Source organism: Pipra filicauda, unplaced genomic scaffold (assembly GCF_003945595.2).
Source record: "Pipra filicauda isolate LSUMZ 115617 unplaced genomic scaffold, ASM394559v2 scaffold22_size4397567_pilon, whole genome shotgun sequence".
In the NCBI taxonomy this organism is placed as follows: Eukaryota; Metazoa; Chordata; class Aves; order Passeriformes; family Pipridae; genus Pipra; species Pipra filicauda.
In genome coordinates, this window is record NW_024104343.1 from 2,142,773 (window position 1) to 2,170,080 (window position 27,308).

The 27,308-nt window shown below is 36.1% G+C and overlaps 1 long non-coding RNA gene across 4 annotated transcripts in view; it reads left to right on the forward strand.

Moving 5' to 3' along the window:
* LOC113989185 overlaps positions 1-27,308 on the forward strand; it is a 69,100-nt gene that overhangs the window by 12,420 nt on the left and 29,372 nt on the right. For all 4 annotated transcript variants that reach the window (XR_005563605.1, XR_003541164.2, XR_005563606.1 and 1 more), the window contains 2 exons: positions 15,110-15,212; positions 18,097-18,356. This is a non-coding gene — a long non-coding RNA (uncharacterized LOC113989185). The remainder of the gene's footprint in view (positions 1-15,109; positions 15,213-18,096; positions 18,357-27,308) is intronic.

A 27,308-nucleotide genomic window follows, 5' to 3' on the forward strand; every position in this document is an offset into this window, starting at 1 on the left:
TTGGTGTATGTCAGAGAAAGAGTAATAAGTAAACTTCTATCAGCATTGTTAGAGCAGATAGGTGAACAGCTGGCATGACTTTCCCGATGTGTGGAGTATATGTCACAAATAATGTGAAAGCATGTTTGAGTTTAAGCAGCTAGTGATCAGTGTAGCATGTTGAGCTCTCAGGCAGATTAATTTCTATATCACTTTATGATGACACATTTTTATCTCTTTTGCTGTTTCAATTACTTTGATAAATTGGGGAAGGGGATTGTTTTCTCATAGTAGCATCAGACAGAAATTTTAGTGGATTTTTTTTTCTCGTTTATCTACATGATACAGTTTAAAAAGTGTACTGCTAATTAATCAAATTAATTACATATCAAGATGCAAAGCTTGTGTGGTCAGGCTTTTTTGTTATATTATCTGTTTTGTTAGTTCATTTCATAGCTAAGCTAAAAAAATGTATCACACCACATTTGCTTCAGAATGAGTTACTGATTTGCTACTGCAAGTTTTTGCTTCCATTTCCCACTGCTTCTAACAATAAAACTGATAGCAGCTGACCTTAGATGCTTCTGGTAGTATAATATCATCAGCAGTAAAGATTTACAAACATTAATTTAACTGGTAATAGATTATAGAATCTTGTTGCTTAATAGCTGAATTATGGGAAGGATTTGTGTGATAAACAAGCTGAAATGCCCCTTGCCTGAGGAAACTCTTATGAATAAAAGGTTCTTTTGTTTCTGTGTGTCTGTGGCTTTTTTTCATTTCCCAATTATTTTTTTTTTATTTTTTTTTGGGGGGGGAGTAAAGAGGTCAAACTGCTGCCATAAAATTTTGCCCACCATTTTTCAGTAGGAGCTGTTTTATGGACACGCAACATATTTATTTCAAAATTAACTATGGCTCAAGACTCTTTTGAGAAAGTCACAGAGCTAGTATCATCCTCTCATGGGTCATGTCTTAATGAGAATCTGAAGTATACTTTACTCCATGATAAAGTCCAGGCTGTGGTTTAAATATGTATCAGCCTTCAAAGGAAAGGGAATCTGGTGAAGGAACCAAATTTTTCAAGTATATCTGAGTCACACTTAGTAAACACTATTCCTTTCCTTTGCTTGACTATAAATCTGGAGTAGAAGAGAACTGGAAACATTTCTGTTGTTACGTAGTATGACTATATTTAAACGCTAATTTGTTTGTTTATTTACAGTGTGATGCAAGATGATGAAGTAAATTTCATAATTATTATTTCTTCAATGTCACTGTTATACCTGCAACTTCACAAATACCTTGTATTTTCAGAAACAAGACTCTTGCTCCAAAGCACTCATAAAAAAATTTACAAAGAATGCTCAGAGACATGAAAGAGGAAAGTGAAGTTGGTTGGCAGGTTAGAATAAAGAGGATATTTTAGGCACTGTAAACAGTTTTGGGAATAGAAATAGGAAGTCATGCATGAGATATGGATACACACGGTAGGCAGGACAGCATCAGAGCCAGAAAAGAGTAAGGACTCAGTCCAGGGATAGACTAAGACAAACGCTTGCAAAGCCTTGAAATTGCAGAGGAGAAATTTGACCTTGTAGTGTAGTGAGACAGAAAACCACCTGAGGGATTGAGAGAGGACTTGACATGATTGGAGTGGGGAACAAGATAACCTTGGCTGCAGTGTTTGGAGTGGACTGGAGAAGGGAGATTAGAGAGAAGGTTACAGTGGCTAAGAGGTCACAGCAGATGAGAGATAATGAAGGCATGAAGCAGGGAGGAAAAGAAGATGAATAGCTGAAGATACTCTAGATAGAGAAAAGATATGATTTGGCCAAGGAGCCCAAATTCAGGTGTTTGAAATTTGCTATTATGTAAAAAAAAACATATTCAAGGCTCCTTCTGTGTTTATTTACTATTCTATTGACATGCTGCAGGCAACTTACTGTAGTAAAAGTCACAAAGCTTTCTATATCATCTATATCATTGTATGTTCACATGTATTGATAGAAAGCTATTTTTATATTTTGACTGTAGAGCAGCTTAATGGAAATCAGGTGACAGAAGTTTATTTTGCTGACTGTATCATTATATAGCCCCATGATCATGGACAGGTTATTTCTATTTGCTGGGCAACAGTTTCTCTGTCTGTAAAGCAGTGAAAGCAGTTCTTTCGCTTCTTTGCAAATTTTTAGATGAAAAAGGATAGATACTGTTCAGTGGACTTAGAATTCTCTGTAGAGCTCAGTTAGAAGATGCCATCAGGCCACTCCACATGGACACCTTCACAACCACCACTTGGTCCTTTTATAGTGGAAGCATACCAGTTCCTGATACTGGAGTGGGTCCAGATGTGTTTGGGTTTGCAAGAGAGTTGAAAATAAGTGTGCCCAAGTAGGTAGTTTTGACTGGAGGTATGAGAACTCAGCTGTATCTGAAGCCATCAGAACCAAAAATTTGCTGACACACTTCACCTAATAGTTGGCTTGGCATTGAAACGTGCTGTCAAAAGCATGTATTCTTCCCTGAGAATGCTTCATTCAACATGCCAAAGGACTTTTTAAAATATTAGTAAACTAAGACATAAAGCAGACAAAATACTTGTTGGGAATTTCATTTGGGAGTACCAATATGTTTGGAGTGTCACAATTCTAGTTCAGAAAAACTGCAGACAACAAATAATCATGCCGTAGAAGACAGAAAAAAAAAATAGCAAGCAGATTAACCATAACCCTAGAAAGAAAGAGCAACTCTGCAGTAAACACAGACATAATAGTAACCATAACTTTTGCTAAATCACAGTTAGATTCTGCACTGATGAGTTAAAAAAAAAAAAAAAAAGGTAAAAGGATAGAAGATGGTAAAGAATATTCTTTCCTCTGAGGCACTACTGTCTTAACAGTGTTCTTTGTACTGCTGGTGCTGAAGCTAAGATCCAAGGTGTATGAGGAAGAGGGGGAAGGTCCTTCACTATAGCACTGAAGGTGGCTATAGATGCCAGTTTTTCACCAGCTGAAATTCTGAATTAATCAGAATTCTTGTGGAGGTAATTTCTGTGGCTTATTCCTCCTGGTTTTCTCCCTGTAAGCTATGAGTATAAAAACCTGTTTGCAACGTCTGCTGTGCAGATAAGGCAATATTTAAAAAGAAAATTAAATTATAGATTAATAACATTTAAAACATTAGCTGCACATTAAAAGAATGGTCCAGTAAATCATGTAGTTTGTGTTTACTATAGGAGAGCATGTTGTTAGAGAGCAGAAAATTCTCAGAGGGATAAACTCAGGAAAAGGTCTTCCTAAGGTAGTAAAGGAATATAACACAAGAAAAAAATCTGTTGAATATGTAAGATACACTTTTTGACTTTCTAAATTAAATTGTTGCCATTTGCTGCTGAGACAATTAGCAGGTGTCAGTTAGAAGACACAATAGATTATGTACCCAATTACTTACTCTTTTTAGACAACAGTTTGCAGTCACAAGAACGTGTGAGGAGTTTTAATCAAAGATTAGAACTTTTTAATTAAATAGGGCCGTATGTGACTAGTCATTTGACATTAATTACTGTTTTAGTTGGATTCCTTTTGATTTGTAAAAGGCCTTGAGCACTGCAAAAATTATGTCACATCATAGAAACTGCTGATTATTAAAATAAAAAGTTTTCCTCATCAGCCCATCACTCTCCTGAAAAAGAAACGTAATTTCAAAAGTGAAATGGCTGGCTTAAAGAAGGAGACCAGTGAGTTTTAAAAGCAAAATAGCAGATGGTACTTCAGCTGACTCCCTTTAGAAGGGACAGTCTGAAAGCACTTAATTGTAATGATTGATAAGGTCTTATGTCAATGCTCAGCAAAACTTTCAAGGGGCTAAACAGCTGGCCTGAGGTTCATTTGGAGTTTTAACTAGCTGACTACCCTTTGGGGTGTCTTAAAGCTAACTAGCATCACTGATACTAATAGTGGACATCAATCAAGATGAAATGCTGTAGCAGAAACTGATCTGAGACTTAGAGTAATATTTTAATTTTTTGGCCTACAGAGAGGAGGATAAATGTTAACAGTGTCCTTGTGAGATAACTTTAAATTCAAGTCCAATGGTGGCATCAGTATTTGCGAGTTATTCTTTTGTGATTTTGCCTTTTTCATACACTCCACTTATTCAGAGTAGAGTGGGAACAATGACAATGAAAATCCTTATCTGAACAGCTTGCAGAAAGAGAAGGGAAAAAAAGAGAAAGTTATAAAGGGAGCAGGAATAATTCTTAGCTCATGTAAAGATTAGGGGTGAACTTCATACAAAAACACACAGAGTCACTGTGCCTTTTGTGATGAACTTTTAGAGATTTGCCTGTCTGAAGGTGAATTAAGAAAGCCAAATCCATCCCTAACCTGCAGTGTCACAGTGCAGTTTCTGCATATGAGACTCGAGTACACGTATCTGTATTTGTCACAGTCTAATCATACTAGTAAATTTTAAATTGGCAAAGCAATTAAAAGCCTGTTTTGCACCCCAAATTAACAAAACACGTTTCACTGAGAGTCTTTTGTGGGCAAAAGTACAGACATGATAGAAAGAATTAATATTACTTGGAATTAGCTAATCTCCACAAATTGATACCTGATTTACATGCAAGTGAGCTGCTTCCAGCCATCAGCACAGGAGGTTAATCTGCAGTTTGAATATTAGTTAAATGGAGGAAATTTACTTGATGGAAAACTGAAGTCTGGTTTATAACCTGGACTAAAACTCAACAGACCTGGGTTCATTTCTGTGACAGTCTTCCTATATGACTGTAAAAGAAATGTCTTTCAATTTCTCTGTAACTCAATTTCCTAAGTATAGAAATATGGCAGTACACTTCTGCTTTCACTTAGTAGACAGCAAGACTTTGTAGATAGCAAGACTTCGAAAAGAAAAGTTATCTGTGTATGGCATTGGTGCAGAGCCTGGGACAAACGGGTGCTACTTATTTCTAGTATAAATTGTATTTATGTCTATTTTTCTAGTTTAGCCTCCAGCCTGCTACAGTCTGAAAATCACTATGGAAACTGTGGTAGTAAATGTGGTATTTAGCAACCAGTCTTCATACCACGTCTAGGTTAAATCTTTTCCTAAAATGATGTGAATCACAGTGTATTTCCTATAGGATTGCAGCCTCTCCTCTCCTGAAATGGACAGAAGAATTCACTCCATTCAGACAAAAAGTTTCTGTTTAAAGTGACAATAACTATCAATTTTGAATGAAGACAAGCACTGTAGTAAACTTCAGAATGAATGGAAAAATGTATGCTTTATTATTGAAGAGGTATTGTTTTTCAAGGGAAAAAAAAGACTGAGGAGAAACACAAAATTATCATAGCATTTTGTATTCACTGCATCAGTTATTTCCCAAAGAAAGCCTATCAGTTAAAATGATGAATTTTAACCTTTACCGATTCTTCTGGAGAATGTTCAATTTATATTCTTCAGGCACTTTGCTACTTGTTCACCATACTGATGCAAAATTATTGTTTTTGTAATATTTATAAAGTTCTAGTTACAAGTTTTCAAGGACATATTTCACATTTTTTTTCCAAATCTAAACCCTGTAGTATACGTTAAGATAGAAATGGAACAAAAAGTTAACATATGGTACACTTATATGCTTCAATACATTAATATTTAAATAAAGTATCATATTGCTTACAAGTCTGGTGGTCAATAGAAAATACAAAGGTCATGTTATCACAGAGTACAGAAAGCTTTAAGAGATGAATACCAATGGATAAACATATCTGCATAGAATGGGGTTTTTTTCCATTGCTCCTATTGGATCAAATAATGCCCATATGAAATCAATGGTTTCAAACCCCCTTTAGGAAAGCAATCCTGTAGCTGCTCATGGCAAAACTAAACTTGGGAAAAAAAAACAAACAAGAAAACAAATAAACAAACAACCCCCCCTGGTTTGAATATAGGCTGAAATATTGAGTTTTGTTTAATTTCTGTCTCAAAAAATTTCTGTAGCCATGGTGTCAATTTTTCTTTAGCTACTCTAGGGCTCTGGGCATCCTTCTTAAAAGAGCAGCACTGTTACCAATAAATATTTTAATCCTCGACTACTGCTGCAGTGTTGCAGTATTAGATCCTATCCTTGCTCTACAGTCTAAGGGTGTTTTGGGTGATAGGCCTAGGATGCAAAACTGCCAACACACTGAACAAGAAGATGGTGTGTAAGAGTGCCATGAAGAAATGGGATGACCTAGATGTTTACTTTCATAGAGTAAGGTTAACAACTGTAAATTCTTCAGAGAATTTTCTTTTACTTTTTGTTTTTCTCCTTACTTTCTCTTAATTGACTTTTCAAAATTATGTTTATGTTCCTTAAAAATGAGTGGACCATGTGGATTCTCCTTGTAGGGGAATTTGAACCTTTTCTGGACAGCATTCTGAGCAAGCACAGAGACAGGAAGCGCAGGGGATTGCCAAGGGTAAGAGAGGAGTAGGAGGCAGTGAGAGGTATAGCAATGGATTGGTATCCTGCAGGTCAGGAAAACTGAAAACATTGCTAGAGGCTCCGGGGATGACAGAAGCAACGTCCTTACTAACTACAGAGGACTGTGCCATTTGCTTCAGCTGGGAAGCTGCCAGGTTGACTGAAATAAAGTGTAAAGCAAGGACATACCTTTAAGATCATGGAGGAACTGAGGTGGGGGAAAATGGTTTAGTTTATAATTTAATTTTTAACTGAATATTTTTGTATTATCCTGGTCACTTGGAGTTTTTCTGTCCAAAAAATTAGCTATCCTATTTGAAAGACTGATAAATCCTGGATTTTCAGTCTCCTTCAGAGAGGTCACTCTAGGGAAAAGATCTAGACTCATCTACCTCAAAGATTTGGCTGCTTTAGGGTCCTGCCAAAGTTCTTCTAGATATTCCAGTATAGCTAAAATACTCATAATGTGTTTCAGGCTTTGCTATGGAGTACACTGAGTAATGTCTATTTTATGAAATTTTAATCTAATGATCTAGACACCTACCAGTTTAATGCTGTGGGAACTTTGGTGTTAATATGCATGGCCTCTGGCAATAGCTTAGTTATAAGGGGGATATTATCAGTGGAAATGTTAGTCACCTCCTAAGTGATAGCAGAGATTTGCAAATGTCACTGGTACAAAACCTTCACACGTAGATACCTAAAGCAATAGCTGTAGTCTAAGAATAAGCTCCAAAGGAAAGTTTGTATGCTAGTTTATGTTTTTTGTCATATCCCAGGAAGTGAATTTTGCCGAATTAGGCACCTAAGAACAGAATATATAGATGTTGCAGTACTGAGCGGAGAGATTTCAAGATCAGACAGCTTGAAATTATAAAAATAGATGTCTAAACACCTTTGCCTTTCAATTGGAGAAGCTAACTCTGAGCCATGCTTAGCTGCCTGAATGAGGCTGGACCTCACTTAGGAGTCTGCCTTTCACACACCTAGATTGGTGTTCAGAGCAATTGCTACAATAGCTTGAGATACGGAATAAAATCTGTTTCTCCTATTTCATAATTCACTGAATGGTGAAGAGCCAGATTTGCATTCTGGTCCACACTCTTGCTGTCACCATAACTTTTTTATCTAGTGGCAGTTAGATGTAAATTGGTTAGGGAAGCCAGTGCCCAGTTCCCCCTGCTATTAAGTTCTAGAAGCACTGTGCTGTATTCTTCCACAGCTGTTGTCCGTAAATGTAGAATTCTTGCCTGGCACCCGCCTTTTGAATTCACTCCAAGCTCTTTTGAAGAAAATGTTTAAGTATGTGCTCAGTTATCTCCTAAAGTTAGTCTGTATTAAGTTTGAAAACCTGACTTAGAATGAACAGCAGTTGATTTGACTATCAATCATTTAAATAAATTTTTGAAAAAAGTTAATGTGTATTTTTTTCTACATTTCATTATTGTGCAGTGGGAAAAAAAAAAAACCACCTTTCTGTGACAATGACAAAAATGCACAGATCCATTTTAAGCTTGGCTAACTCACACAGGAAATATTCTATATCTGTAAGTAGATAGCCAGCAATTTATTCATCCACATTAAGAATTAACAAGAAAATGAAATAAAAATTCCACTGCAGAATTAAAAAAAGTTCACAGTTTGACAGAGGGAATGAAACTGTAAGACAATAATATTTATTGAACATAGTGATTTTCTACTGCATTTACCTCAGGCAATAGCACAGTGATATTTAAACAGACACTAACTATATGAAAGATGTCAAATAAAAAAAATTCAAAATTCAAATTTATATAAGACTCTGTGAGATATGTTAGTTCTTCTAACTTATATAATCAGGTAACACAAATCTAAAGACAATTATTTTTCAGGATGTCATAAGAGTTGCGAGTGTAACTGGTATATCTCTGGTAAAAACAAAGAGTTCTTAGACGTAGATTTACTTTGATATTGTTTGTTGCATGTCAAAGTCAGTACACAGTAAGTCACTTTAGGGAGATTTTTTACCCTGTATTTTTGTCAGTCTTTGTAATTATTGAAGGGATGAAGGATACCTTTTAATCCCTTATATGCTCCACATGGAAGATAGGTGAAGAATTGTGCCATAGTAGCACACCCCCTGCACTTCAGTGTAAGAAAAGTCTGCAGCTTTTCTAAAGTACCCTATCTAAAATGTTTGTTCTGCAGAGGACTGAATGCTTGAATTAATGGTTTCACTCCACAGGTTCACCCCTATTGAACTGTGCTGCTTCCTAAGGTAGAAGTACCTTCTAATCCCTAAGTCTTCCACCAAACTATTCTAAAATCATTAAATTTTCAAGTATTGTTCATGGGCTGCTACTGGTTTTGTATCTTTTATTTAAAAATAAAAAAAAATTATATTTTCTTCCTTTCTTGGGCGGCTAAATTTGTGTCAGATATAACTGGATAAACAGGATATCTCAATGACATCCAGGCAGTGGTATATCAAAGGTGTCACCTGTTTACACAGCTGAAGAGAGTTTTTCCTCAAGACAATCTCTACTGCGATTTGGATTACATGTGAATCAATATGCCATCTGATGACATGTGAAAATACTTCTGTGAATCAAAACAACAAGGGTTCATTCCTTAGAGAAAAGTTTTTATGTTAGAAGAAAAAATATTAAGATCCAGGAGCATTATTGGTGGGAAATTTATTGGTGACGTTGATATAAACGTCATAAACAGCATTGTGAGGGATCACCAGTTCAATGGAAGATCGTGATCTGAGAAAAAAAGGATAACATGGATAACTGCAGTGTTGAAGAAGAATGAAAAACAGTTGTATATAGTGCAGTGTTGTTATTTTAGGAGGCAATAAACTGGGAGTTAAATCATATGGGAATGAAAAAAAAGAAGAACTAGCTGTAATAGTCTGTCAGGGAACAATACTCCTTCATGAAGCAGCTCCCTCAAAAGGCAAGTACAACCTTAGGTATGTAAAATTACATTAAAATTACTTTAACAGAAACAGTAGAAACAGAGAAATAATTATGTCTCTACACAAGGACCTCTAAGTTTGAAATTTTCGTTTGTATCTTCGAAACTGCTGAAAATATTCCTATTCTAAGACATTTTGTAGGACTCCTTTTTCTGAGAAGCTGATGCCTTGGAGCCTTGGGACACTTGACAGACAAAATGTTTTGGGTGTGGTTCATTTCTATCCCTTTACTTCTAAGTTTGGGGTCTTTTTTCCAGTATTAGATAGAGTCTCCTCCAAATCTCCTGCCAATATGAAAAAGACAGGAATTCTTGCTAAGCGAGACTATGTAAGAAGGAGTTGATAATTTACAATAGATTAAATCAACTGGTAAACTTAAAGAAACACATATTGAAATAGTGTTGAAATAGAAACATCGACATTCAAATTTAAATTAGTTTTAAGACAACAACACTGAGTTTAATTTGGTGACATCATTAATTTACACTGTATGAGAGAAAAGTTATTTGGACAGATTGTGATTAGAAGTGTTAACAAATGGGAAGTTTTAAGATCATACATCCGGTCAATGAGAGAGTGAAAACTTTTTTTTTTGTCTTCTTTTTTTTTTTTTTTTAAGAAATAGAATTCCCCATGGAAATACCAATGGAATTCCCCTGTTAGGGTAAGAGAACTAAGAGTATAAATATTTGATCAGTAGAACTTTGAAGTCAAATGAAAACCACAGACCTTGTGCTGGAGTTAAATGGATAACAAGAGAACCACCAATAGAAACTATCAGTATCCTCCTTTGCTTTCCAGCTGCTGGCTCAAATAATTTAAAATTGTAATAAAAAATAAACACGTATATGCTGGTTACATGTAGGAGACAACCACCAAAAATGAACAAAAAGAGTGGTTAGGTCTTATTAATTAATTATCAAATTAGAGCTCTCATTTTTCATTTGTAAACAAAAGTCAAAAAGAGCTAGTGTTTGAATTTCAGTAATAAGGATACATCTAGTTAAAGTGACACCTTTCACCTACACAGCCTTGTCAGCCTTGGTGCATCTGGGATATGTATAATTCAGAGTTCTGTAATAACATTTCTCTCCAATAGGTCTCTAGTCTGTCTAGCATCTAACCTGTATCAAGAAGTTAGGAGCTACTGTGATGCATGAGATGAGTCATTTGCTGCTGACATATTGGCTAGTCATTAACGCACATATTTTTGGCAGTCTAAACTGTTCCTGTATCACAACCTGGAACTCTAGGAGATGGGAACCCTCAGCTTGCCCAGCAGAAACTTCACTGCTCCCTGCATACTGAGGCATTCTTCACAAGACAGAATGAATTATATTTGTTCAATACAGCAAAGCCTTCAGGCCAGCACAGATTTTTGATGTCTCAGAGAAACCTTTAGAGTCATCTTGCAAAGAACATTCATCTTTTTTAGAGATAGGGGACTTTCCCTCTTGTGAACAGGTCTTATTTGTTCTCTGGTTTTGACCAACAAGGTTCACAAAGGGAACGTGTTTCAAAGACCTACAGCCTGTAGGCAAGTGGACAAGCAATAAAACTTTGTTCATTCCCACCTCAACAGATGTTAACACTAGTTGAAGTCAGGCAGATACTTACCGTAAGTGATTTTTCAGACTGAGTATTATGTTTCATGCAAATGATACAGCATTAGAGCATTGCTAAAAAGCCTGGAAATAATTTTCACTGCTAAAGTTGTGAATAGATGACCAGAGAATCATAGAATAGTTTGGGTTGGAAAAGACCTTAATCTGGTTCCAACTCCCCTGCTATGGGCAGGGACACCTTTCACTAGACCAGTTGCTCAAAGCTACATCCAACCCGGTGTGTTGCTCCTATTCAATTTGTAAAATGCATTTGTCCTTTTATGTCTCTTTCTGTTTGCATTTCTTTCTCTTTCTTCCCAGAATTAAAACTTCACAAAATAGTCTAGAGGAGGCCAGGTTAAGTGAGCATTAGAAGTACTATAAGGAAATATTTTTAATCTGAGCAAGTAAATATTTTCCAGCTACATATCTACGTATATATATCTACTAACACTACATTGTCAAATATGGGATCGAATAGAAAAAATTAAAGAAACATTTTGTTTGGGTTCAAATGTTGTGATCTTTAAGACATTCAAGATTTTATTTTATTTTGTTCTACAATTGTCTAATACATTATTTCATAAGCATTAACATAAAACTGTTATTGGAAACTACTAATTATTCTGATAACCACATGGGGCCTTAATTAAAAACTGTAATCCATTTCAAAATGTACATGCATATAATGAAAACACAATTCAAATATGTTGACAGATAGCTGGATTTTATTACTTAAGCTTGAGGAAATAGATACATTTTCTAAAAAAAATGCTCAGAAAGCATGCTATTTCTTGATGTTGCAGTTGTTCTCTGCTATCCAGCAGTGAAAACAATAATTATTATCTGTTCTTCATGTTCTTAGGATTGGCATTGGTATTTGTTTGCATGAAGAATGCAACCATGCAAAAGCACAGTAGCACTTTAGAGAAAGAGAGGCTGCCAAAGTCTCTGGTGAGGCTTGCCAAAAAACCACTCACAGTAGGGTGTCTCTACTAGCTCTCTAAAACTGTATATAGGTCCTGCTCTTAAGGATAATCACCTGCTGCTGAATAGAACTATTCATTGAGGCTGAGGGGGTGTCTGAAAGTCTCAAACCTTTCAAAATTGTAGAATTGCCAATACTCTTGTTTTCTCAGGAGTCTCCTGAGGTTAACTTAGTCTTAGTGCCATGTTAAGTACCACCCAGCCTTGGAACTGGAGTCAGCTTATAGCCAGACAGCTAAAATTTGGGATAGGTTGCCATATGCATCTTTACATCTATCTATGGAGCCATGTCCTCAGTCTTTCAATGTATCTTAAAAAGAAGAAAAACAAATCTTCACAGAAAATTCCATTCTGCTCATGCTATCATCCTTTTTTTTAATTTTATTTTACATGAGACAAGGTTAATTGAGCCCAGAATGAAAATAGTATGATGAACTCAGATATATGTCACTCAGCTAAGAGAAAGTAGCTAGTTCCCTTGACTAAATTCTTGTACAGATGTGAAAGAATTCAGGCTAAAAGAGTGAGATGCTGATTTTGAGAGCCTACTCACCTTGAGGGAATAGACACCAAAGGGAACGATTTTGAAAAGTGGTGATAAATTGCGCTTCCTGTCTTTTGAGCTGTAGACTGGCAGGTAAACCAAGGTCTAGTAAGCAGATTTTGAAATCTTGAAGCAATTGATGCCTCCTCCATACTGTGGTGGCCTAAATCACCAAGCTCTTTGACCACTTGAGACACAGTTAGCAATTTGGTGAGGACAGCTGCTGATAAACGTTTGCTTTTGCTCTTGAAACTAAGGTATTGTAACCAGAAAAGTCAAGTGACCATAGAAAGGGTTATCTGACTGTCCTTCAAGTAGGAGAGAAATTATATTATTTCTCTGTGTCAGAATAGATATGTACTTTCTATGCTATTTGGTTATGAGGACAATAGTCTTGGGAGTAAAGACCTGGAAAAATATCATATTTAACTCTTTCCTGCTAAATACCAAAAAAACTGGGAGAGAGCCTCTCATAAACTTTCTGTCTATTCTAATATCATGCCTTTTTCATCATGGAGGTCCCACCTCTGCAGGTGGGTGGAACATGCCCTTTGTGGCTGCTGTAATATTTATGGCCAATGCTGGCTCAGAGCTGGTAACAGGCCACCAGCTTTTGTGGAGAACAGTTCTGAGCATTAAGCAGATGTGGAAAAAAGACATAGCAATATTTTCAGGCTTTTCTGGAGAATTAGATAACTCACTGACTGAGTATCCTATGATTAAACCTGGAATTTATCTGGGCAATGGGCATATATCTTCAGTAGCCAGGGCTGAACAAGTGTGGCCACTTTTAGCAATAGCAAACTTTAAGCCACACAGGAAAGCATTTTATAGATTTAGGTATTGTAAGGATTAACTAGTGCTGAAAAGAGATGACCTAGATAATGATCTGGGCTGTAGTCAAGTTTGGGCTTCTAAATCCTAATTTAGACTAAGCTTAAGTGATCCCTAAATTCTCTTAGTTTCATTTTAGATCTAAATCTTACATTGAATCTGGCCCATAAGGTCTTTCTTGGATGTGATTTGTGATGTTAGGCACTTAAAAGACTTTTTTCCTTAGAGTTTTGAATTATTTTTTTTTTTCAAATAAAATGTTTCTGCATGGAAAACATCTGTGATGATTTATATATTTTTCGTAGTAATCCTCTAATTCATTAGGAGCTGTATCTCCATTCAGAGGATTATTATGTAAATATATGTGCATAAATATAGGAAAGTTAACTTTTAAAAGGGATAGACACTTGGATTTTAGAAGCATTTTCATTTGTAGTGTTGTTTCCAGCTATGATAAATAAAGGTCTGAATTGCAGCAGAAAATGTAGAAATTGAGAACCTGATCCTGCACTGAATTCCAAGTGAGCAGGAGGTTTGCCAACACATAGTTCAGTGCAGGATCAGGGCCCTAAAATCTGAACTTACAAGGGCTAACTTTTTTTTCTGCAGTGTTCAAATGGACTGCTTAAAAACCCTATAAATGCTTCATCTAGACAGCAGGGCACCATTTCAGGAACTGATTGCCCATTATAGTACTGACAATAAAATAGGAAAATACCTCAAGGGAGAAGGAACAGGGCCTTATGACTTTCTCATTGAACTCAATGTGAAACTTATAATTTCCCAGCCCCACTTTACAGAATGTGTCAGTTTTCAGTGGCCATTGCATTATGCTCCTAAGTCTTGCTCAAGGAAATCTGAAATGAGGGGACTTAATACAGTGGAAAACCAGAGAAATCATGGCAGAAATCTGAGTTCACATATACAAAAGAATATATATTTTTTTCTTTATATTGTCTTCACTTTCCCCCGGAATGAATCAGCTAGAAGCAATACTCCTTTGATATACGTTTTCTGTGCTAGATTGTTAAAATGTGCTTGTCATACATAGAAGTGAGCATGCCTGTTTGAGAGATCTTTTAAGATTATTTTTTTCACAGATATTTTTAAAGACTCTCTGAAACAATATTCAGGGAGAACAAACCAGACTCAATACAAACCCATACATTCTCCTTTCCTGCATCACAGCCAAGAAACCAATATACATCCCTCTCCTCCCTACACTGAATCTCCTTCGTGGAACTTCCGACAGTCTTTGGTAGCAGAGAGCACCTGTCTGGATAATGCGAAGGGATAAGGGAGTATGTTAAACAAGGGCAGAGGGAATTGGGAAGGGATGCAGGAGACACAGAGCTAATTGAAGCAAAGCATTTTATTAATCTAGAGTGCTGTCTCCAGGCATGCCTAAAATCTAAATAATGATACTGAACTTCAAAGCCCTATTCTCCATTCCTTGTGCACTCACTACTCCTGCTTAAGTCAATGGAACTTCTAAGTGTATAAAAATGCAGAATCATACTGTGAATAAGCTGTTAAGAATCAATTAGCAGTAAAATCTTATGCTGCTTACAAGAAAAAAAAAGACAAAACCCCAACCTCTATTTGGTCAATTCTTTCCTGTCTATTAGTAGCATGAGTAGCTTGAACATCAAGGTATGTGATTTTGACCCTCTGGAGAACCATCTAAAAGCTTGGATCTCCTTTGAGACTTTATTGTTTTCCAGATGATTTATTCCGCTGATCTGTTCTGCTGCCATTGGACACTGTGAATACAGAGCACATCAAGAATTGTGTGAAACCTGACTACAAAGTTATGCAGCTTCTCAGGTGGGCTCAGGGATTTAGCTTGTGTGTTTTAAAACTCTTCTGTTGTTTCAACATCTTTGCATATTGAATTATGTTAATTTCACTAAGTAAACATTAATTACTTGATGGCTTCATAGTGCTTTGAAGCTGTAAGGTATTCTGAAAGCGATCATTATTAATTATAATATGTACTATTGTTATTTTGTCTTTATTTTTTAAAAGGCAAAGGACCACTTATCCTCTTCCTTAAAAGAGTCCACTTACAGAGGCACAGGAAACACAGTTCTCTATGTGTTTCTTCGAAGTGTGTGCAAGGATGCCATCTACCTAGACAGGGAAAACGGTGGGAAATACTATTGCACCAAAAGCCCAGTTATTATTACAGAACCCCAAATCCAGGGCATTTCTCATTCAGAAATGTTCAGCTCTCTCTGAACAGTGGAGAAAAAGTTCTTGTCTACTTTCACATGTAATTTCATGTATTAAGCAGGATATATCACTGAATATACTATGGGCCACCATACTGAGCATGATGTCATATGGTCTGGAATATCCCTTTGGTCAGTTTGGGTCACCTGCCCCCGCTGTGTCTCCTCCCACCCCTCCATGCTAACTTCCTTGCTAGCATGGCAGTATGAAAATCAGAAAAGGCCTCGGCTTTGGGTAAGCCCTGCTCAGCAATAACAAAACCATCTCTATATTATCAACCCTGTGTTCAGCACGAATCCAAAACATAGCCCCATACTGCCCACTGTGAAGAAAATTAACTCTACCCCAGCCAAAACCAGCACAGTGTCTTTCTCATTTGCATTTAAATATTAAAATTCATATGAAAATTTTGGGATTGATTTCAGTTTTAAAATTTCTGTGGCAGATTGTTTTATAAACCTTTTTTGTTATTAAAGAAGCTTAGTTAGCCTGTGGAGGTTGGCTTAATGCATTATTAATAACTGTGTGGTTGATACTTTTTAATAAGAATAGTATTTCATGGAGAAATGAGAGTTCATCCAAATCAACAGAATTTGTGAGAAAATGTCTATTTTAATTAAATTTATTAGATTTAGTGATCACAACGTACAGCAGGATACATTAAGATTTATTTGCTTTGTTTTATAACTAAACCAAATTAAATCAAATTTGTTTTCTATATGAATTAATGTATTCGGTATCCATGGTGGGGTGCTGGCAGCAGGGGCTGCAGGAGGGGGCTCTGCGAGGAGTGTCCAGGGCTGCCCTATGCCGGACACAGAGAGCTCCAGCTGGGTCCATCCCACCCACAGCAGGGCAGGGCCGGGCCCTACAGCCAGGAGGGTGGGTAGTGCCTTGGAGAAGACAAGTTTAAGAAAGGGTGAAACAGTGTTGTGCAGCAGCTGTGCGAGAGAGGAGTGAGAATATGTGGGAGAAACACTCCTGCAGACACCAAGGTCAGTGAAGGAGGGGGAAGAGGTGTTCCAGGCACCAGAGCAGAGATTCCCCTGCAGCCCCTAATGAAGACCACAGTGAGGCAGACTGTCTCCCTTCTGCCCATGGAGGTCCACAGTGAAGCAGATATCCATGCTACAGTCAATGGAGGACCCCACACCAGGTGTATGTGCCCTGGAGGAAGCTGCAACTTGGTGGAGAGCCACAGGGGAGCAGGGAAAAGTAGTAGGAGGAGGGAGTGACAGACAGGAGCTGTTACGGACTGACCCCACCCTTCCATTCCCCATGGTTGTGCACTGCTCAGCATGAGAAGGAAGTTGAGTAGTCAGGAACGAAGCAGGAAAGTTTACCCTGGGAAAAAAAGGTGAGTGGAGAGAAGGAGGATTGGTTTTTGTTTTGTTTCTGAATATCATATTTTTAATTGGCAATAAATTAAATTAGTCTTCCTCAAGTAAGGTCTGTATTGGCTATGATGGCAGTTGGTGAATGATTTTGTCTTCATCTCAACCCACGAAATTTTTCATCTCACTATCTCACCCATCCTGCTGAGGAGAGGAAGTGGAAAAGTGGATGTGTGGGCACCTGGCAGCCAGCCAAGGTGAACTCACCCCAATAAAGCTCAATATTTTGGTTTAAAAAAAAATATTGCAGATTTGACTGATCTGGTTCTATCATTCTATGCAAATCTTTTCTTTAAGTGTTGTCATAGAAGATAAAAGCTAAATCACCCTCTTTTTTTTTTTTTCCCCTGAGTGTCTCTTCTTCAGTATTCTGTAAACAGCTTGGTTTTCAATTACCCATGTGCTTGCACTTGGGGAGCTTCTCTGTTTTCAGACCTCTGTTGACTCCTTCAGGTTATAGGGCAGAGAATCACATCTCCAGTCTTCTAATATCGGTGGGTTTTCTATATGCCACTTCAAAGGCTGAAAATTAAAAAAAAAAAAAATACTCTCCACTTTACTCTCTGTCTTCCTTGATAAAAGAGCAGCTGTTATTTCACCAACCTGACTCTCCTGAGTGTAAAACATACTGGAAAGATATTGGAAAGTGCTTCTTTAAGGAATGCTCTTCTCTGCAAACTTTTTCTCAAGGGGTACAAGAGAAGTAAAGAAGCTGTTAATGCTAAGCTTCTGAAATATTTCTATAAGCAAAACATCTAAGAATAGTACAGCAATATTTGTAAGCCAAAAAGGCAATGTGTAATGGAGTGACTAGAACAGCCTCCCACAATTGAATATGTTATTTTACTAGCACAGTTGACATTTGTATGGTTGATGTCTTTTGGGTACAACCTGACCAAAAATTTTTAAATGGTAATTAATATAATTTGCACGTGTAAACAATCCCATTAAGATAAGTCCATTTCAGTGGATGAACACATACTTAGGTCTGTGCTGCAGCTGAACCTTTTTTAATAAAAAAGACACCTTTTCTTTATCTAAAGGTCATTTCGGCACCACTAATGGACACTTATTGTTATCAGGTGTTAAAAAAATGGGAAGGAGAAAGCAAGGAAATGATCATTACAGTTTAAACTACAAAGAAGATAGAAGGCACGTCAGCAGGGTCGGGATGAAGCTAGTGCCATATGTGAAACCAACCAGTGCATCCAAAACATTTTTGCAACACTGATGAATACCCTGGCTATGTGGAGATTACAGTACAGAGAGAAGTTCCCATGAGGGTAAATTGGACAAGACTGTATGCTGGGAAAGAAGCTCCATCAGAGAAAAGTTGCCTGGGGTAGGTGAAATGCTTAAGCAGAAAGTGGTGTACTGAAAAGCTGTAGTTAAAGTCAGCAGTGGAATATTTTTGAAATGGTGTTTAAAGTTTTTCTCATGCAGCAATAGGTCACCCAAATTGAAAGAAAGGCTTCTGAGGTCTGGTGCTGGGGATAAAGTGGTGAGAGAAATTCACCAAGCCGGAAAATTCTTGTGACAGCTTTCAGGGCCATTAAGAATTTGAGAATTTGAAATATACTCAATGTTGTTGTTTGGCTGAAAAATTCACTGCAGAAAAAAAAAATCAGCCTATAACACTGTTCCATTCCACTGAAATGTCTCTGGTTTTGCTAATGTTTGCTTAATGTGTAGATGTGTTGTAGAGTAACCATGACTTCAATTATAAGACATAATAGAATGTCACTAATAGAGTTTTTAATGACATTTTTATGTTAGTATTTAGAATACTAGAATAAAGAAGAATACTTTTACAGTTACTTTCTGGACATCAGACTAAATTACAATAAGAAAATAACTAATTAAAGCTGTTGGTCTGTTGATTTTGCTGTGCATTTTTCTATTAGTTTTCCTCGTTGAATTCTAGCCCAGATCTTCTCTTTCACAGATTACCAGTCTGAAACAAGCATCTGCTTGGGGAGGGTGAGAAGAAGAAGCCAGATAGCAAAAAGGGGGAAGAAATTTTAATGCACCCAGTGATATAAGGCACTGAATTGCCTTAGTCCATATTCACAATTCTTTAAATATATGAAAACTTGTTTTACAGGTTCTTTGAGTAGTTGGAGGTGTGTTTCTCTGACTGTCCAGAACTGAGCACATTGACACTGAGCTCAGGGCTGAACTTGCTTGTGATTGTGGTTTTGATCCAGAAGTAAGAAGGTTTTCATGCAAAATCCCTTTAAATATTCAGTCAAGAGGAGAGAAAATGATAGTATACCCTAGTAACAGCCTGGGTAAATTGACACATTATATAGATATTCTCCAATTAGTGCTGAATATTAGATGCAGACATTGTCTGGAATTGTCTGGGACTTCTCACCCCACAGCAGAACATCCTAGACACTTGGATACAAAAACATCTGGTCCAAAATACTTTTAACTCTACATTATTTGGAAAAATAAATAATACATCTTTTCAGAAATTGTATTACAGAATCCTATTAGAGAATTTTGTTCTATTTTCCTCTATTCCATCTTTTGAAGGCGTAAAATATTTAATCTAATATTTAGCTTTTGTGGCACATCTTTTTTGAATTACTTACTGTTGGATCCCAGAATGTAATATCTGCAGAGAGAGATTTGAGTGGTCTTTGCAGAAAGCTGTGGACTACAGAAGCTGGGAAAAACCCTCTTCATTGACCTCATCCCTGTGGATTTTTCCTGCCTTCTCCAGCAGGATGTGAAGAGACTCTTTGCATGATGGTATCACATACCCTGCCCAAGCCAGAGTCTGAACCCTGATCTCATCAAACCTATGCAGAAGACATTTTGTGCTTTATCTCTCCCTTTGTGTTCCCTGAATCCTTGCATTCTGTAAACTCGAATACCTTTTTTCCTTTGTAATTCCCCCAAGATAAAATGGGTTTTCCCCTATGATGTGTGTGTAAGACCCCAAATTTGTTAATCTGGGTTTTCCCCTTCTGTTATCCCCTGACACCCCTATTTGTAATAATTGTAATAGTTACAACCCCTTGTTGAATATTGTCTCAGTTTAAAGAGATTGGAGTGTTTTGCTAAGGAGGATGAGTTATGAGGTAGACCAAACTCTTCTCTCTCAGCAATTGTAAATCTGAAATTAAGAGGCTCCAATCAAGGATGTACGGAAAAAGGAAGAAATAACAACCCTTTATTAAAAGATATATGTATATTGTCAAAAACAGTAACAGAACACAAAAACAATTGAGCAATAATCCTGTACCCAAAAGTCCCCTTCAAAAAGGAAACAGTCTGATACTTCTCTGTCCTCTAGTGCAGTTTTAATCGCGGTTGGCAGGAGCGCTGTTGGATCACTGGAGGAGCAGAGCCTGCAGTGCTCAGTGTTGGTCAGCAGGGGGCGCTGTTGGGCTCTGGCGGCCACCGCGTGGGGGCCCCGGATCACGGGAGAAGCCAAAACGGAGATCTCCCCCCCACCAAGGAGGGGAAGGGGAGAAGGGGAAAGAAAGGCAGTTTCTTTACCACGAAACTCACGTTGTCTGTGGCTGGCTGCGGTCGGGACTCCCCCCTTTCCTTGACGAGCACAAACTCTCTGATGAATTCTGAGCAGATTCGGGCTGGAGACAGGGCACTGTGAAAGCAAGCCGAGGCCAGAGAGGAGCCAGATGACCAGGTCAAGAGCAAAACGGACTCAAAGCTTTTCCAACACACATACACCCCTTGCCTCCGTTACGGCAAAAAGTGAAGTGTCCCCCATTTGTAAGGAGAGGAGGAGAAAAACTCTTCCCCCCTCCCTGCAGTTTTTTTAGAAGGGCTATTAGCTGGGAATGCAGGTCTGCCAGCTAGTTCTTTTGTATAGTTAATTACCCCTTCCCCCTCCTTGTTCAACATCCTTCTCTTACAGTGGGACGGGGGAAAGGAAAATTTCTGCTTGGATTTTTAGAACAAGTAAACCTGTGACAAATATGTAGACCCTAAACCCTTTGAATATGAACTTGTAAGTCCAATAAACCATTTCAGTTTCTTGCCTCCCTGGGATTGTCTTGGCTTTATTGACTTCCACACTTACGAGTTGCACAAAATTCCTGAGATGAAGAGTGATACAAAGAGCATTTATATGCTCATTATCCAAACTCGGACCCTAAGATGGAGGCGCTCTGCATTTTTCTATAGCATGTTGAGACAATGTATAACCAAAGGAGAATTTCAAACCCTGGAGTTTCTGTGTCATTTCAATAGTTCGCTCAGTCATCTGTTTGAGCAAACAGTTTGTCTAGATTTGTTAGATTTCTTTGCTATAGAATCTATATACTGTTATAGATAGAGTAACAGGTTCCTTAATTTTTTTATGGCAAAGAAGTAGTTCTTTTTAGAAAGACAGAATAGTAATAGCTTGATTTTTTCAAAGGCAAACTAACAGCAAACTCTTGAATTTAAACTACTGGCATTTCTACAACTGGATGTTGTAATATGTTTGAAGTTCTACAAATAGGCATTGTGCACTGACAAATACTATTACTAAACAGAAACTACACACATGCCATAAAATACTCTTTAAAGAGTATTTTATTATTTATTTATTCAATTATTCAATTATTTTCTTTTGTGATACAAAATATAAAAAATTGGCATTAATTTATTAATATTTCAGTCTGCTTAAATATCTTTCCCATTTATTATTAGAGCTGCTATGAAGAAGAATTCTAGACGATAAAAAGATTCGTTCTGTTTTTATAAGGAATTCTCAATTTAGAACAACTTTTATTCTAATTAGTGTTGAACAAGTCTACAAAGATGCAATATGATGCCTTCTTTGTTTTGTCACATTGGTGGTAAATACTTGACTTTTTTTCTTGTACCTTTTATTATTTTTTTTTCCTTTACAAGCCCAAAAATTTATTGTAGATCACCTGTAGTTGAAAAACATGGGCAGATGCTTTTCCTTTCCTTTGTCCATGCACATCAACTCACTGCATAGGAACGTTTGCCTTAGAAAATCAACTGGGGATACTTTCTGATTCCATGGATGATTCCATATGACTGTCACATATTGCTGTTAAGTGTTAATCTACTTAGTTTTATCAATAATTAGGAGTATTTTTTTATATAATGAAGTCTTTCCCACATCCATCATAGTATTGTTTGAATTAATGTATTTGTCTTCTGTTTTCAGCTCTTCATATTTACTGATTTATTTTCTTCTTTACTCTTTCCTTCCCCTACTCTTCCCACTCATCAGAAAACACTACATGTTCAGTAATAGCAGTGTTTATGTCAGCATTTAAGTGTTACTATTAATTAATTGTGTTGACATAATTGCTGTTGGAAGATAATCTTCATTAAACTTTTCATTCCAAACTCGCTAAACTTTTCATTGAGGAGTGTAATTTTCCATAAATAATTGTTGTTAAATGACCATATTGGGATCTATGACATGCATGTGTCTCATTCTGTGTACTGTCTAACACAATCAAGCTTTTATTGCAAGTGTAGAAACAAGTAACTTCTGAAAAGCTCGGCATTATTGGCAAGTCATAATAATCTAGATGTAGATATAGATATATAGATATAATCTATATTTAGATATAATCTAGATGTTATTTTGTGAATTTTGCCATAAAGCATATGTTCAAACTGACATTGAAAATGACTGTATATTGTCACAATACTGTTGTGATTTTGCATTTCTTAGTAATAAGGTGTTGCATGACATAGATTTTCTCTGTAGCCAAAGTTCATATATGACAGTTTGACTTCTATTGCCACATAAATATGGAATATGTGCTTTCAACTATAATCCCTGTAAATAATCCACCATCTGAGTTTATTGTAGTGGAAAACTAGTCATCTTAACCATACAGGGGAAAGAAAACAGTTAACAGGGATGAGTCTTTTAATTTACCTTTACAGCTATGTTAAGCAGACACCTGCAACTGAGCTATTTATGTAGGCATCTTTTGTTATTAGTGGAGAGAAACAGGCTCTCAGTCTATGATTCACAGAATCCTAAAGTAGACGTCTGTAGTTGGTCTCATAAATTCCATCCTCTACTGCCTATTGATCTCCATTGGATAGAAAAAAATCGAAAGTTTCTAGTAAATATGCAGTGGTCTTACAGACTTCCAAAGTTAGATGAGATGTCTTCTGAATACCACTTACTTTATGCCACTTACTTAAGTGCTGTGGTATAAATATATTATGTCACTTTACTTTTTTAGTGCTAATGATTTTCAGCTATTACAATACTTTTATTCTGTGCAAAATGTTTCTCTGTTATACTCTGTACAAGGCTACATAACTGAACTATTTGATCTTACGCTAAAATGGTTATTTTTACAGCTCAGTCATATCAGTTCATAAAATATATTAATTTAAACAATTTATAGTTTGCATTATTTTGTGTAACCAAACGAACTAGAAAAATGAATTATTTTTTTAACATCAAAATATTTCAACAATTCAGTGAATACTAATAAAAAATATTAATTTCATATGAAAATACTCAAAAGCTGGATGAAAAGCAAATATAATTTGGAGAAACTTCTCATTGGTACAAAATTACTAGAAAAATTATCTTTTGGATATAATTTATTTTCAATAGAAATTGTAACATTTTGAAATCTTTTTATGAATGGTCATCTAGAAAAAGGAAGAATTTAACTTCAAAAGCATTGAAACAAAATGAAAAACAGTAATTTTTCTGGGATATAAGTTTTCTGTGATATCACAGTATATTTGCTTTTTCAGTAACCTGTCATCACTTTCTTTTTAAGACTTTTTCTTTAAAATCACATTTCCTTTTTTTTTGTTTTACAGCTCTCTTTTTCCTTTTTTGCCAACTTATCTAAATTTCTCTGAATCACAGGATCAGAGTGTACAAAAGAATTACCTGTTCTGTTTCAGCTAGGACACTGTCATCAGCGAGCATTACAAATGTGATAGTAAAGCTTGTAAGGAGAAATTATTTCTATTTCCTTTATAAAAAATAAGTAAGCTCACCAGTGGAATTAAAATCTTTAAGAGGAAAGTACAGTTTTTAGCCAACCTCATTCAATTGCAATAGACTTTTCAATACTTTCCTATTATATTTATGCCAATATCTTAAGCCATAAATCTTGGCAGCTGTTGTTATTTAAAGGCAAATCCTTCAATAGGAAATTAATATAAAATCATGTTAAAGAAGGAAGTGGTAAGGACTGTACAAAATTGACAGAATTCTAACTAAAAACTTTTTTCTCTAGAAATGTTTTCCTTTAACAGACTTTCAGATTTTCAAGTGGAAAAAAAATAAGCCTTGGGTGTTTGTTTGACATGAGTGGAATTTACTGTGGGTAATTAATTATAAAAACCTCTCTATTGTCAAGAAAGATTCTAATATTCATATTTGTTTTTTGCAAAGAAGAGTAAAGATATGTATTTTAAGCACATATTTCAGTGTTCCTTTCTAGTTATTAACCAAGAACAGTCAGAAAATATCTGGTAAATGCATACTTAAAGTAGAATAATTAAGACATTAAATACACATATTAATGACGGAGTGATTTTTAACTTTCCTTGTGTCAGCACTTTTTGTTACTAATCTACTCGGTCTCCCAGTCCTAATAAAAGCAAGCTAGATGAAGCAAGTAGCAAAGGCCTTGATATGAAACAATAACTTCAATCCCAGTTATAAACCTATATCAATACTTTCTATTATTTTTGCTATAAATACATGTTTTCTTGTTACAATTTCAAAATGAGCGATCAGAGAAGAATTTACCAAAATTATCAGGTCATATTTACTCTCAATTAATTTAAGAATAAGCAAGGCATTAATTTTATTGTAACCCAGTACTGGCACCAAAAGAAATACGAAATGAGAATGTATGATTATATGTATTGAACAATATTGACATGTACTCTAAAATTATGACAAATTTTGTTGATTTATTTAATTAGAAGTGAATTTTTATTTTGATCTTGCCCTTTCCATTACTTTTTAGTTGAACTATTGTTATCTTCACATTTACCCAGCCTTTAATTTTCAAAATGTCGAAACAAAGATGTCTTATTTGAGCACAGAAGTAACACTGGTTGTAATTCAATATTGTTGCACACTAAAAATACTTCTATTAACAATACTGTTCTCATTCAGAAAAGTGTTTTTTAAATACTTTTGTTATTGAAGGATTTGTTAGTTGTTGTCTTGTACAGATTTCCTGATTGGTGCATAAATAAAACTAGTTTTCTAATGGAGATCTGAAAGTCAAACTTATATTTGATTTTTTTTTTTTTGACCAATGGCAGTTCCCACTAAAAAAAGATATTTCCTTGATTATTTTTTCGTTGTCTTCCTTCCAGTATATCTATGTATCTTAGCAGCCTAAGTGAGTTAAATGGATTGTTCATGTACACATACATCACAGTTTGACCTTGAAATTGAATGTTAGATCTCAACATCACTGATGACCTACAGATAGAAAAAAGGCATGGCATGTTGGGGAGGAAAGAGGAAAGGTGAGGCAAAGTCTAGTGAAATGAAGAGATAAGAGATGTTCTTCATAGTTGTATGAACTTTGCAGAAACAAACATAGAACCTTGCTTTTTACTTGAACTTGTGGTTATCCTTGACTGTCATCTTATAATTTAACTTTTTTCTTTTGTTTTCTTTTTGCCTATACTTTCTAACTTGCTTATTTTCTGACACTGTTCAAGTATGAAGCAATGGCACTATATTTAAATAAGCTGTAATTCCACTTAAGACAGAAAATAACCTCCAGATGAATTCAGTTTTACAAAATTTTCATGGATGACAATTGAGCAGAAGCACAGAAAAAACCAAAAATTTCTCCCCTATTAATGAACACCCCTCTAAAACACCTCATTTATATTTCTTACTTCTACGCTGGAGAGGGCCTTTACTTTTCAGAACCTGGCCCTTACACTATAATTTGCGCATCATGTTTTACTGGGAGTGCAAATATTATCACCCTCTAAGGTTACTTGCATTTGCGTGCCCAAGTTGTATTGTAAAGTGACATGTAGCAGCATGTACGTTTTTGGCTGCCATTTCTTCATCTTGCATAATACATTTTTCTTACGTTAGAAGATGAGGCCCAGGAAAATTTTAAAGTTGGAATGCACCTGCGGGATGACAGTGTGATAGACATCTGTGAAATAAATACAGACTTATGGTGAGCAGGTTCTGCTGCAACCCCTTAAAATGACATTTTATAGTATGGAAGGCTTAAATGGTAGACTGTTGAACAATCACAGAAAAACATTACGTCATGTAAGACTGTGATACAAGAGGAAAAATGACAACAGTGTGCAAAGCTGCAGCTGATCCTGCTTGCCATATGGTATGTAACTCACTGTAATAACACATTGCCTCAGTAAGTGCCCTTAAATATCAGGGAGTGAACAAGGCATTACACAGACTGCAAAAGGAATTTATAATGATATACGTTAAGATCTTTTTACTTTCAGGAATTATTCTACTCTTACATTAACAGAATACTCTTTAAAAATGCATATATCTTAGAATATTCCCACAACTAAATAATTTAAAATCTGGTTGTTCAAATGATTAAAAGCAAGGCTTCCTTAGTCAATATAAACCAAAAAAGCCCCAAACCATGAACAAATAGTTGCTATAATTTCTCTCTCCTTTCCCTTTCAGAATATTGTGATTTTCACAAAAATGTAATTTTCATATGTTTATATACTTTTTTGAGAGTTTTCTGTTCCTAGTGATCCTGATGAGAAACTAGATAGCTCAAGTTGTTTGAAAGATGATAATTTGGTCTTTATTGCAGATGTAGGGTAAACTGTTTGACTGTTCATTAATTCTCACAAGGCAATATCTAGAGAGCCCTCAATGCAAGTTTCAAGGAGCAGTTTTGGAATAAACAGAGGAAGTACTTTGTCATATCACGCCTGTAATTAAATTGTGGAACTCATTGCCACAAGATGTTTCTGGAGCCAACAGTGTAATTAGATTCTTAAAAGGACTGAGGTCAGCCCCATTTTCTCTATTGAACACAGAAGTCTGGAGCCTTCATCTCAGGTAGTCCCTCAGGCTCTTATTACTGCAAGAGCATGCCAGGAGAAAGGACCACTCCAGGCATGCCTGTTCCCCATACTCATGACTGTTAGAGGAATGCTGGGCCTAGTGAATCCTTGTCCTGATTTAATCTGCTGTTTTATGGTAGTATTTACATTGGAAGAAATTCAGGTCCAGCATTGTGTTAGGTATTTCCTGTGTCTTTTACTGGATACCAACACAGGGAAAAAAATGAAAAAACAAAACCCTGATTTTTTG